The following is a 14679-nucleotide window of genomic DNA, read 5'->3' as shown; positions in this document are numbered from 1 at the left end:
TGTCAGGATGCTGACGCAAGAACATAAGTAAAAAGTTCTGAAACATTGACATCAACGGGACATAAGGTGGGTACACACTGGCCGATATATTGGCCGTCTCTTGAACGGCCGATATATCGCGTGTCCATCGGCCAGTGTGTACGGCCGATACGTCTGTGAACTCCCTTGTTCACAGATGTATTGCGTCGGCCCCGCAGCACAGCCGACGGCCAATATATCTACCAATATATTGGCGCGTTGCTGTGTGTGTACGGGCGGTCGGCCGACCACCCGTACACATGCTGCGGCGGCCGGCGGTGATTGACAGCTGAACTGGGTGGGCGTGTGTACACGCCCACCCAGTTCATGACGTCAGTCCCCGACGGATCAGGCAGTGTGTATGCTCAACACACTGCCCGATCTGTCCATAGATATATCTGCCGATCAATTGATCGGCAGATATATCTACCAGTGTGTACCCACCTTAAGAGTCTTTTATTACAAGTTGTGTGGCGTGCCGCCCTGGTGGAACTACTTGTCGGCCAGAGCTCGGCATTGGGAGGCATCAGTGCAAGTTTATTACAGTACAAGGCAGCTGGGAATGCCACCTTACAGTATACATACATACATATATATATATATATATATATATATATATATATATACACATACATACACACACATATATATATATAAACACACGTGTGTATATATATATATATATATATATACACATACATACACACACACGTGTGTGTGTGTGTGTGTGTGTGTGTGTGTGTGTGTGTGTGTGTGTATATATATATATATATATATTAAAAAACCAGTACATAATACAGCCAGCCTTACGTTTTTTATGTACTTTTGTTCCTGGCAGGCTGCACAGCCACAGATAATCTTCTGCCTAGGAGTGCTGGCTGAGACTCGGTGCTGGCTGCTGCCTCCACGCGCCGTCCTCCTTCTTCCCTGCAGCCTGCGCGCCTAGCCAATGACTGAGCCGCAGGCTGCTGCTCCTCAGATTATTGGACAGCTGAGCCGTCGCTCAGCTGTCCTTCTCTTTACAGTCACTCCCTGCGTGAGGCCGTTGCGCCAGCCTTTTCAATACAGTGGAGCCGGGAGCCAGAGCCATCAGGGACAGCAATCGCTGAGCTGTCCTGCGGCTACGCGTAGCGCCGGCTCCAGGGAGCGCAGCGCAATACCGGCTCTGCTATGGACTGCTATACATTTATGAACTTTAAGAATACTTTGGAGCTATACAGTTTATCAGTATCAATTGAGGTGTCTTTCAGCTTTTTTAAGTGCCATACATGCATAATTTATGTATATAAATGTGATTATTTTTATCTATATTTATTTTTTAATATATCTAATAAATGTGATTGCAATTTAAGCGCTCTCTATTAAGTACCTTATGGGTGGAGAACACGGCCTATGAGTCACAAAGCTTCCAGAACATGTCAGAGTGCCAGCGACAGACAGCTTCCAACTCAATGCTCATCGCAACGGTTCTCCAGTTGATCTATGGCAAACTCCCAGGGACAGGTCAAGAACATGTCGTTCGACCATCACCTCTGCCACCACCAGCCACACTGATGCCTCCTGCCCTTGCTTCACCACAACCCTGGTACAGATAGTCACAGCAGTACCAAGGGTATGCAGGGATGTACCCCGTCTACCAGATGCCTCCACCACCATTGCGTACACCGGCCTCAACAGCAACACCAGCATGCCCATCAAGGCCTACGTAACGCACTCTACAGCCACCAAGGACACAGTCGCCCCCTCCGGAGGAAAAAGATCAGGACAGCCCCCACACACAATAGCGCGGTCGTATTTTTTAATTATTTAAAATTTTATTTTTCTGTGCTTCCCTTTTTCTCCCTCCCATTAGTTTGTTTTTTTCTTTGTATTATTATTTATATGTATTCCCCCACCACCACCACCACCACCACCACCACCACCTAAGCTGGTACTACCAAGGAGCTATATGTAGCCATACATGCGTGGGCATGTATGATTGTAGTGAAGGATGAAAGCTCCTTGTGGTTACATATATGATGGGCCAAAGAGCAATCTGATACCACATTTATTTTTAAGAAATACTCCTCTGAAAAAATTGTGTAACTTGAGCATTCACACATTTTTTTAAATTCTTCAGGGATGGTCGACAAAGAGGCGTGGACAGCGTTGTTCTACTTGACTTTACAATAGTGAGTAATGGCATTGTTCACTTTACACACACACTTACACAAACCTTGACCCACCTGCACTTGTGGAGCCACACAGTCCAGCCATGGGTTTTGGCTGGGCTATGTGGTTCCACAGGTGGAGGCGGGTCAAAGTACAGACCACTGAACCCACGACTCCTCCACCTTGACCCGCCTGCACTTGTTGAGCTACACAGTCCAGCAATGGGTTTTGGCTGGGCTCTGTGGTTCCACAAGTGGAGGCGGGTCAAAGTACAGACCACTGACCCCATGACTCCTCCGCCTTGACCTGCCTGCACTTGTTGAGCCACACAATCCATTAATGGGTTTTGGCTGGGCTGTGTGGTTCCACAAGTGGAGGTGGGTCACAGTACAGACCACTGACCCCACGACTCCTCCACCTTGACCTGCCTGCACTTGTGGAGCCACACAGTCCAGAAATGGGTTTTGGCTGGGCTGTGTGATTCCACAAATGTTCTTGGGAAAGGAATGTGAATGTGATATCATTACAGTGCCCTTTACTTAAGTCTGATTTTCTATTATTTTTTTTCAGATATCTACACAAGAACAAGGAAAGTATGAAGAAGAACAAACACTTCTTTTTTTATTACAAAAATTTCTTTTTTGCAAACTATAAAAAATACAACTGTTTAATTTTCTTAATTTTTTTTTTTAGAAGTTTTGTGTTTTTCTTTAAAATATAGTAAATGTAATTTACAAGTGGGCATTTAAGGGATGTGGGGGTATTGAAGGTCTTGAGCTAGGCCGGCATGGTAGTGGAGGTGAGGGTCTTAGCCCCACTATCCACTTTGGTGATCAAGGGCAAGGAGGTACATTCCAGGGAAAACCTGTGGAAGAGAGAAAGTATTAATTTAGAAGTTACTTCAAAGTGTGACATCCCTCCTGAAAAAGAAGAGCAGGTGCAGACAACAATACACAGGTAACACAGACATCAGGGAGGTTGGGGTCCAGCATCTCACCTGGATGGTATCTTTAATAACAACACAGTGGCAGGAAGGTCCACATCACAAGTAGGCTGTCATGGTAGAGGGGGGACTTTAGCATCACTTTACACCGGAGAGGGTACTTGGAAGGGCTACTCTGTGAAACATGTGAAAGAGAAAAATAGTATTATTTACAAGGTACTTCAAAGCATCACATCCCTCCTGAAAAAGAAGAGCAGGTGCAGGCAACAAAACACAGATAACACTGACATCAGAAAGGTTGGGGTCCAGCATCTCACCTGAGGGTATAACATCCCAGTGGGGGAAGGTCCACATCACAAGTAGACCATCATGGTAGAGGGGGGACTGTAGCATCACTTTACACAGGAGAGGGTACTTGAAGGGCAACTCCTTGAAACCTGTGGAAGAGAAAAATAGTATTAGTTGCAAGGTACTTCACAGCATGACATCCCTCCTGAAAAAGAAGAAGAACAGCTGCAGGCAACAACACACAGGTAACACTGACATCAGGGAGGTTGGGGTCCAGCATCTCACCTGAGGGTATAACATCCCAGTGGGAGAAGGTCCACATCACAAGTAGGCGGTCATGGTAGAAGGCCACTTTACACAGAACAGGATTCAAACAGGTAAACACACCCAAATGGTAACTTGCAAATAGTCGTGAACGGGATGCCTTCAACTTGAAACTGGAAAAACTGGGTGCGGGCTTTCAACAGAACAGAACTCTGTAATTTAAAAAAAAAAATCATAAAAATGATAAAATTAGTGATTTACCGCAAAAAAATAAAACGATTATACTCACAGGATGCAGAAAAATATGTCCTGATTAGATGGCTTCTTTCTTCATCTCCTTCATCCATACCCACAGGTGGAGCAGAAGAACGGTTCCCATCGTGGAAATCCCTGTGATGAATAGTCACTGGCTAACGGTTTGCGACACAAATGTTATGTAGGATACAACATGCATTAACTATGCCGCAAACCTTCACTGGGGAGTATAAAAGAGCACCGCCCGAAGAGTCTAAACTTCGAAACTGGCTTTTAAGTACACCGAAGGCACGCTCAATGTAATGTGTGCCTCTTGGTACCGTTCTTGGGCTTCACCTACAGGATTAGATAATGGGGTCAAGAGCCAAGGTTTGTTAGGGTAACCCGTTAGGGTAATTCGCCTATGGGAAAAAAATGGTGGTTAATATATAAAAAAAAAAAAAATAATAATAATAATTAAAATCCCCACAAAAAATTATACTTACCTAACAGCCAGCCATCCGGCATTTTTCCTGTCTCAAATTCATGAAACAGCGATGACTGGCTTAGGATGAAGGAGCCGAGAGATGACCTAGGATATACTACAAATTTATTGGTAAAAATAATTTTTGCGTCACAGACCGCCTGAACATTCATGGAATGGAAGCATTTTTCAGTTCCGAAAACATTCTTCCGAATTCCTGGTCAGTCTGAATTGCACATGCATACAGTCAATTGCGCCCAGAATGTTGGGGAATTTAAATTCATCGTAAAAGCCAATTTTGATCTCATTCCATCCGCTGTCCGTATCTGGTAATTTAATGAACCGGGTCGTTCATTTGTGGAACGCCTTAATGACCTGGGTTAAACAGCGCGACAGTGTTGGCAGTGAAAAAACACATGTTTGAGACAAAGTAGGCTGGAATGTGCCTGACGCCAAGAAATGTTACGTAGCCAGCAGTTTCTGGAAAGCACTGACTGTGTGATTTGTCCGTGCCCGAGGTTCCAGGTCAGGCTCCAACAGATCGTACAGTGAATATATTTCACGAGCCGATAAACAATAATTTTGTATCACCTCGAACCCGGAGAGATCCTCCAGTGCACGCCTAGTGCGATACTGGCGTGGATGTGGAAATCACCCAGTGCAGACATTTGCTGATCACGATCCTGATCTTCAAGATCATGTTCCTCCTCCACACTTGCCTGGATCATGAACATCACAATCTGGTCAGAAAAAGGCTCTATTATTGTAGCCAGTGTAAAAAAATATAAATATAAGTTAAAAACGCAGATTGCCCTAAAAAACACGATTCCACAAGACAGCTAACTGTAATGCCTGCTCTTCTCCCTGAAGTCTCAAAAATAGGAGTGGCTTTAGTGAAGTGTAACCTGGGAAAATGGGGAATCATGGGTACTTTCCTTCCCTCAGCCCAGTAAAAAAAAAAAAAGATATTCCGAAAATGGGCCATTTTCCTACAAAATAAGGGATTTGACACCAATTGAATATACCCCTAAATATAAGTATACCAGTGGTTCAAATTAAAAATACTTTTTCATAATTTTTTTTTACCATATTAAACAGATATAAAAACAGTGATCTCAATATGTTCAGATAGTACACTGGCTGGAAATTATGTAAACTGTAATCAACCTGTAAGAAACATATAAGAATTGCACTGATTGTAAAGACATCACTGTTACTGTGCTTTTCAGCAGAGATATATAATTCAGTCACAGTTTTCACTGTTATAGAAGTTGGTTACTTGAATCTTTTCACGTGCAATTGCAACATACAGGCTGGAAAAAAGAAACCTTTGATTTGGTTGACCATGGACTTTGTATCCATATACTCAGGGCCGGCAACAGAAATCTCTGGGCACAGTACACTTCTGCCTCTGGGGCCCCCCTGTGCCCCCCCCCCCCCCTTGAACTTGTACCCAGGAGATTTGTATGTGTAAATTTACCAGACAGTCGTCAGCTTGTAGCCAGCCAGGTCATCTTCTTCTGCAGCACGGGGGGCAGAGAATAATGCAGCAGAGACAGCACGGCACCATGCCGAGAGTATCATTCATTATTACACCACCAGGTGACCCAGGTGATGGGGTTGCCGGGGAGGGGTTAGCTGCGGTTGGTCAGTCCTTTATATGGGGCCGGCTGGATGTTTCCTCAGTGCAGGAGCAGAAATCCCTGGTCCTCTCCAGCCTCAACACACAGAGTCCTAACCGTGTTTTGTCACGTCCTGTGACTTTTTCAATAGTTTCTATTTTTCCCCCCCTATTTATTCCTATTGAAAAAGTCACAAGATGTGACAAAACGCATTTAGGCCCTTTGGACCTGGTTTGCTTTTGCCTTATTGTTGCTGGTTGTGAAGGGGCACCCACAACAGTTCAAGCTTCAGGGCCTCCAAAATGTAGTTTCACCACTGGATTAGAATAACATTGGAGAGGGATCTTCAGATTCCTCTCAGGCAGTCTGAAGTGTGCACATGTCCAGTACAAACACCTCCTTCACCGCTAGGGGCTCATTTGCACTCGCCACACTGTCGGTATGCCAGCGGTCGGGCTCCCGGCGCCGGTATGCTGGTCGCCGGGAGCCCGACCGCCGGCATACCATACTACATCCACCGCTACAATAAGCAGGGAAAGCCTCTAATCAAATGTGCTGTTCCAGCAATTTCTTATGAATGTGAATAGTAGCGATGTAGATGTTAATTAACATTGCAAAATAGCATCACTTACTAAATAGGCCTTTGCATGATGATTTGTTGCTAATTTCACAAATTCCTTATGTTTACCCACTGAAATGATGAATAAATGAATCCATATGACATATGCTGAGTGAATGTCTCTGCTACTCTGCACTTAGCATCCAGAGCATAAAATATGCTCAACCAGCTTCACTCATGTTATGCTCCTGACTAGCCATGTGTTCTTCACATGCACCGAGAGAACCACAATGCACTGGTGTAAAATCAAGCCAAATATGTGTGTGTACCAAATTTACTTTCTCTAACGTCCTAAGTGGATGCTGGGGACTCCGTAAGGACCATGGGGGATAGCGGCTCCGCAGGAGACTGGGCACATCTAAAGAAAGCTTTAGGACTACCTGGTGTGCACTGGCTCCTCCCCCTATGACCCTCCTCCAAGCCTCAGTTAGATCTCTGTGCCCGAACGAGAAGGGTGCACACTAGGGGCTCTCCTGAGCTTCTTAGTGAAAGTTTTAGATTAGGTTTTTTATTTTCAGTGAGACCTGCTGGCAACAGGCTCACTGCATCGAGGGACTAAGGGGAGAAGAAGCGAACTCACCTGCGTGCAGAGTGGATTGGGCTTCTTAGGCTACTGGACATTAGCTCCAGAGGGACGATCACAGGCCCAGCTTGGATGGGTCCCAGAGCCGCGCCGCCGGCCCCCTTACAGAGCCAGAAGGCAGAAGAGGTCCGGAAAATCGGCGGTAGAAGACGTCCTGTCTTCAACAAGGTAGCGCACAGCACTGCAGCTGTGCGCCATTGCTCTCAGCACACTTCACACTTCGGTCACTGAGGGTGCAGGGCGCTGGGGGGGGGGGCGCCCTGAGACGCAATAAAAACACCTTGGATGGCAAAAAAAATGCATCACATATAGCTCCTGGGCTATATGGATGCATTTAACCCCTGCCAGAATCCATAAAAAAGCAGGAGAAAAGTCTGCGAAAAAGGGGCAGAGCCTATCTCCTCAGCACACTGGCGCCATTTTCCCTCACAGCTCCGTTGGAGGGAAGCTCCCTGTCTCTCCCCTGCAGTCACTACACTACAGAAAGGGTTAAAAAAAGAGAGGGGGGCACTAATTAGGCGCAGTATTAACTATACAGCAGCTATAAGGGGAAAAACACTTATATAAGGTTATCCCTGTATATATATAGCGCTCTGGTGTGTGCTGGCAAACTCTCCCTCTGTCTCCCCAAAGGGCTAGTGGGGTCCTGTCCTCTATCAGAGCATTCCCTGTGTGTGTGCGCTGTATGTCGGTACTTTTGTGTCGACATGTATGAGGAGAAAAATGATGTGGAGACGGAGCAGATTGCCTGTAATAGTGATGTCACCCCCTAGGGGGTCGACACCTGAGTGGATGAACTGTTGGAAGGAATTACGTGACAGTGTCAGCTCTGTATAAAAGACAGTGGTTGACATGAGACAGCCGGCTACTCAGCTTGTGCCTGTCCAGACGTCTCATAGGCCGTCAGGGGCTCTAAAGCGCCCGTTACCTCAGATGGCAGATATAGACGCCGACACGGATACTGACTCCAGTGTCGACGGTGAAGAGACGAATGTGACTTCCAGTAGGGCCACACGTTACATGATTGAGGCAATGAAAAATGTTTTACACATTTCTGATAATACGAGTACCACCAAAAAAAGGGGTATTATGTTCGGTGAGGAAAAACTACCTGTAGTTTTCCTGAATCTGAGAAATTAAATGAGGTGTGTGATGATGCGTGGGTTTCCCCCGATAACAACTGATAATTTCTAAAATGTTATTGGCATTATATCCTTTCCCGCCAGAGGTTAGGGTGCGTTGGGAAACACCCCCTAGGGGGGATAAAGCGCTCACACGCTTGTAAGGGCTCTACCTTCGCCTGAGATGGCCGCCCTTAAGGATCCTGCTGATAGAAAGCAAGAGGGTATCCTAAAAGGTATTTACACACATACTGGTGTTATACTGCGACCAGCAATCGCCTCAGCCTGGATGTGCAGTGCTGGGTTGGCGTGGTCGGATTCCCTGACTGAAAATATTGATACCCTAGATAGGGACAGTATATTTTTGCCTATAGAGCATTTAAAAGATGCATTTCTATATATGCGTGATGCACAGCGGAATATTTGCCGACTGGCATCAAGTCTAAGCGCGTTGTCCATTTCTACCAGTAGAGGGTTATGGACACGTCAGTGGTCAGGTGATGCGTATTCCAAACGGCATTTGGAAGTATTGCTTTATTAAGGGGAGGAGTTATTTGGGGTCGGTCTTTCAGACCTGGTGGCCACGGCAACAGCTGGGAATTCCACGTTTGTACCCCAGGTCGCCTCTCAACATGAGAAGACGCCGTATTATCAGGCGCAGTCTTTTCGTGGACAAGCGGGCAAAAGGTTCCTCATTTCTGCCCCGTGACAGAGGGAGAGGAAAAAGGCTGCAGAAATCAGCCAGTTCCCAGGAACAGAAACCCTTTCCCGCCTCTGCCAAGCCCTCAGTATGACGCTTGGGCTTTACAAGCAGAATCAGGCACGGTGGGGGGCCCGTCTCAATGAATTTCAGTGCGCAGTGGGCTCACTCGCAAGTAGACCCCTGGATCCTTCAGGTGATATCTCAGGGGTACAAATTAGAATTCGAGACGTCTCCCCCTCGCCGTTTCCTAAAGTCGGCTTTACCGATGTCTCCTTCTGACAGGGAGACAGTTTTGGAAGCCATTCACAAGCTGTATTCCCAGCAGGTGATAATCAAGATACCCCTCCTGCAACAGGGAACGGGGTATTATTCCACACTGTTGTGGTACCGAAGCCGGACTGCTCGGTGAGACCGATTCTAAATCTAAAATCTTTGAACACTTACATACAGAGGTTCAAATTCAAGATTGAGTCACTCAGAGCAGTGATTGCGAACCTGGAAGAAGGGGACTACATGATGTCTCGGGACATCAAGGATGCTTACCTTCATGTCAAAATTTACCCTTCTCACCAAGGGTACCTCAGGTTTATGGTACAGAACTGTCACTATCAGTTCAGACGCTGCCGTATGGATGGTCCACGGCACCCCGGGTCTTTACCAAGGTAATGGCCGAAATGATGATATTCCTTCGAAGGAAGTGAATTTTAGTTATCCCTTACTTGGACAATTCCCTGATAAGGGTAAGATCCAGGGAACAGTTGGAGGTCGGTGTAGCACTATCTCAGGTAGTGTTGCGGCAGCACGATTGGATTCTCAATATTCCAAAATCGCACCTGGTTCCGACGACGTGTCTTCTGTTCCTAGGGATGATCCTGGACACAGTCCAGAAAAAGGTGTTTCTCCCGGAGGAGAAAGCCAGGGAGTTATCCGAGCTAGTCAGGAACCTCCTAAAACCGAGCCAAGTCTCAGTGCATCAATGCACAAGGGTTCTGGGTAAAATGGTGGCTTCCTACGAAGCAATCCCATTTGACAGATTCCACGCAAGAACTTTCCAGTGGGACCTGCTGGACAAATGGTCCGGGTCGCATCTTCAGATGCATCAGCGGATAACCCTGTCACCAAGGACAAGGGTGTCCCTCCTGTGGTGGTTGCAGAGTACTCATCTTCTAGAGGGCCACAGATTAGGCATTCAGGACTGGGTCCTGGTGACCACGGATGCCAGCCTGCGAGGCTGGGGAGCAGTCACACAGGGAAGGAATATCCAGGGCTTATGGTCAAGCCTGGAGACATCACTTCACATAAATATCCTGAAGCTAAGGGCCATTTACAATGCTCTAAGCTTAGCAAGACCTCTGCTTCAAGGTCAGCCGGTGTTGATCCAGTCGGACAACATCACGGCAGTCACCCACGTAAACAGACAGGGTGGCACAAGAAGCAGGAGGGCAATGGCAGAAGCTGCAAGGATTCTTCGCTGGGCGGAAAATCATGTGATAGCACTGTCAGCAGTATTCATTCCGGGAGTGGACAACTGGGAAGCAGACTTCCTCAGCACGACCTCCACCCGGGAGAGTGGGGACTTCACCCAGAAGTCTTCCACATGATTAAAAACTCGACAGGTATTGCGCCAGGTCCAGGGACCCTCAGGCAATAAGCTGTAGACGCTCTGGTAACACCGTGGGTGTACCAGTCAGGGTATGTGTTCCCTCCTCTGCCTCTCATACCCAAGGTACTGAGATTGATAAGATGGAGAGGAGTAAGCTCTATATTCGTGGTTCCGGATTGGCCAAGAAGGACTTGGTAACCGGAACTTCAAGAGATGCTCACGGAGGATCCGTGGCCTCTACCTCTAAGAAGGGACCTGCTCCAGCAAGGACCCTGTCTGTTCCAAGACTTACCGCGGCTGCGTTTGACGGCATGGCGGTTGAACGCCGGATCCTTAAGGAAAAAAGGCATTCCGGATGAAGTCATCCCTATCCTGATCAAAGCCAGGAAGGATGTAACCGCAAAAACATTATCACCGCAATTGGCGAAAATATGTTGCGTGGTGCGAGGCCAGTAAGGCCCGACGGAGGAAATTCAACTGGGTCGATTCCTACATTTCCTGCAAACAGGAGTGTCTATGGGCCTGAAATTGGGGTCCATTAAGGTTCAAATTTCGGCCCTATCAATTTTCTTCCAAAAAGAACTAGCTTCAGTCCCTGAAGTTCAGACGTTTGTAAAAGGGGTACTGCATATACAGCCTCCTTTTGTGCCTCCAGTGGCACTTTGGGATCTCAATGTAGTTTTGGGTTCCAAAAGTCACATTGGTTTGAACCACTTAAATCTGTGGAGTTAAAATATCTCACATGAAAAGTGGTCATGCTGTTGGCCCTGGCCTGGGCCAGGCGCGTGTCAGAATTGGCGGCTTTATCCTGAAAAAGCCCTTATCTGATTTTCCATTCGGACAGGGCGGAATTGAGGACTCATCCTCAGTTTCTCCCCAAGGTGGTTTCAGCGTTTCACCTGAACCAACCTATTGGTGGTGCCTGCGGCTACTAGGGACTTGGAGGCCTCCAAGTTGCTAGACGTTGTCAGTGCCCTGAAAATATATGTTTCCAGGACGGCTGGAGTCAGGAAATCTGACTCGCTGTTTATCCTGTGTGCACCCAACAAGCTGGGTGCTCCTGCTTCTAAGCAGACTATTGCTCGTTGGATTTGTAGTACAATTCAGCTTGCACATTCTGTGGCAGGCCTGCCACAGCCAAAAATCTGTAAATGCCCACTCCACAAGGAAGGTGGGCTCATCTTGGGCGGCTGCCCGAGGGGTCTCGGCTTTACAACTTTGCCGAGCAGCTACTTGGTCAGGAGCAAATACGTTTGTAAAATTCTACAAAATTGATATCCTGGCTGAGGAGGACCTGGAGTTCTCTCATTTGGTGCTGCAGAGTCATCCGCACTCTCCAGCCCGTTTGGGAGCTTTGGTATAATCCCCATGGTCCTTACGAGGTCCCCAGCATCCACTTAGGACGTTAGAGAAAAGAAGAATTTACTTACCGATAATTCTATTTCTCATAGTCCGTAGTGGATGCTGGGCGCCCATCCCAAGTGCGGATTGTCTGCAATACTTGTACATAGTTATTGTTACAAAAATCGGGTTATTATTGTTGTGAGCCATCTTTCAGAGGCTCCTCTGTTATCATGCTGTTAACTGGGTTCAGATCACAGGTTATACGGTGTGATTGGTGTGGCTGGTATGAGTCTTACCCGGGATTCAAAATCCTTCCTTATTGTGTACGCTCGTCCGGGCACAGTATCCTAACTGAGGCTTGGAGGAGGGTCATAGGGGGAGGAGCCAGTGCACACCAGGTAGTCCTAAAGCTTTCTTTAGATGTGCCCAGTCTCCTGCGGAGCCGCTATCCCCCATGGTCCTTTCGGAGTCCCCAGCATCCACTACGGACTATGAGAAATAGAATTATCAGTAAGTAAATTCTTATTTTATAAGTGATCTCCTGTCTTTGGTACATATCGGTCTGAACCATTAAATAGCATTGTCTGATTTGTTTATTTTATTTTTTGTAACATCCTACTTAATTAGCCCTATACTGACTTACAGACCATAAACTGTGTGCTTTCTTCTATTGTATAAACTGGCCATATTTCAAATCTATTCTCATTATGTTTATAGGTCTTCAAATGCTCCAGGCAATACATTACTTGCTAGTACTGTCTCAATAGGTGTATTGTCTTTCAAGGCAACGGCTGGAACAATTAATTTTTTTATGCACTTTGCCGAAGCACTATTAACTATAAGGCAGAGCTGGCCAAACCAGTCCTCAAGATCTACCAACAGTTCACATTTTCCAGACCACCTAGCTGGTGCTCAGGTGTAGTCATTACTAATTAAGATGTGCTGCATTCATTCCTAACTGACCATTCTACAGATCTCCAGGAGGCCTGGAAAACATGAACTGTTGGTAGATCTCGAGGACTGGTTTGGCCAGCCCTGCTATAAGGTGTAGAAATAAAATGGCAATTTATTGCTTTATCAACATCTGTATTTAATGCTCTATGTTACCAATCTTAAGACTGTAACCCCCTGGGGAAGTCCTTTGGATGAAATGCGTCAGATCTAGGAGATGGATCTCATCATTGCTGGTTATGGATAAATTCCTTGGATTATAGTCTGCAATTACCATGTGTTCCTACATGGCAGGAAGAACTGGAATTCATCACTTCTGTACTTGCTAAATAATCCATAGAATCATTATTATATTTTTCAGCGATTGACAGCAGATATACTTTATCATGTGGCCTGAAGGAGAATAAACATAAAAAATAATGTTAAGTAAGAGTACTACCTGTGAATACATTAAAGTGTCCTCGTACCCTGTATGAAGTTCAAGTTTTTCAAAATCTCCAAGATATTGTGAATTGCAAGAGAGCAAAATATCTTGAAAATGCTTTGGAAAATAATATGGTTGCCATCTATATTTCACTTTGGGCAGATGTACTGTATCAAATCTTCTAAAAAGGACAAGCAAACATGTTGCCAAAAGCAACCAATTACATTCTACCTATGATTTTATAGAATGTATGAGATATATTATAGTTAATAATAGTTGATTGGTTGCTGTGGGCAAGTTCTCTATGTGTCCTCTTTAAAGGGTTTGATACACCCCCCCCCCTGTATAAAAATACTTTTACTTTTTTAAAGCACTTAATTTATTTTTCAAAAAAACGCTCAGAAAATGACTTTATGAGTGAATTAGGTGAAGTACGTTTTTAAACTTATCCAAAAAATATTTTATAAAAAAAAAAAAAGAAGAAAATAACTTTGATATTTGTAAAAAATCAGGGTTCCAAACACTGTAACATCGCAACATCATAACATTGGAAGCATCATGGCTATCGCAAATTTCAACTTTACAGCCAAACAGCCACCAAGCTAATATACATTTCTCCAGCTGCTGCTATTGCCTGCAGCGTCTGGGTGGGAGGTCCTGCTGTGCTGACCGATTAGCAGTGATCGGCAGCACAGCAAAGACTGAAAGCGGTACACTTCTCTTCCCTGCAGCTGCACATGCTGTCTATCTGGCTGGTCGCATCCTGTGTGACTAGATCAAATAAGGCACTTGCGACCAGTAGCGGATCTTGCCACGGGCAAGCAGAACCTTTGCCCGGGGCCCCGCCTTCCGGAGGGCGCCACACCATGGCAAGATCCGCTGCTGCTGTGGTGCCCCCCGCTGCCGCGGCCCGCTGTCCGTTGTGAAGGTAAACTAGACGCTACGCGTCTAGTTTCCCTTCGTGGGCTGCCCGCTGTGAAGGGAAACTAGACGCTACGCGTTTAATTTCCCTTCCTGGAGAGGACCTTCACTGTAATGATGTGCGGTGCGCGTTGACGTCATCGCGCACCGCACAGCAAAGGTGCTCTCCACGAAGGGAACTAGACGCTTAGCGTCTAGTTTACCTTCGTGGAGAGGACCTTTGCTGTGCGGTGCGCGATGACGTCATCGCGCACCGCACATCCTACAACAGTACAGGGGGCGTAACTGACCATGCCCCCTGTATGAAGCCACGCCCCCTAATGCCGCACGGGGCGCCAGAAGCCCCGGAACCGGCCCTGCTTGCGACCATGCCAGGCAAGTCGTTAAATTGTACTGGGAACATTGC

Source organism: Pseudophryne corroboree, chromosome 6 (genome assembly GCF_028390025.1).
Source record: "Pseudophryne corroboree isolate aPseCor3 chromosome 6, aPseCor3.hap2, whole genome shotgun sequence".
Classification (NCBI taxonomy): Eukaryota; Metazoa; Chordata; class Amphibia; order Anura; family Myobatrachidae; genus Pseudophryne; species Pseudophryne corroboree.
Note: the sequence above shows the minus strand (reverse complement) of the source record.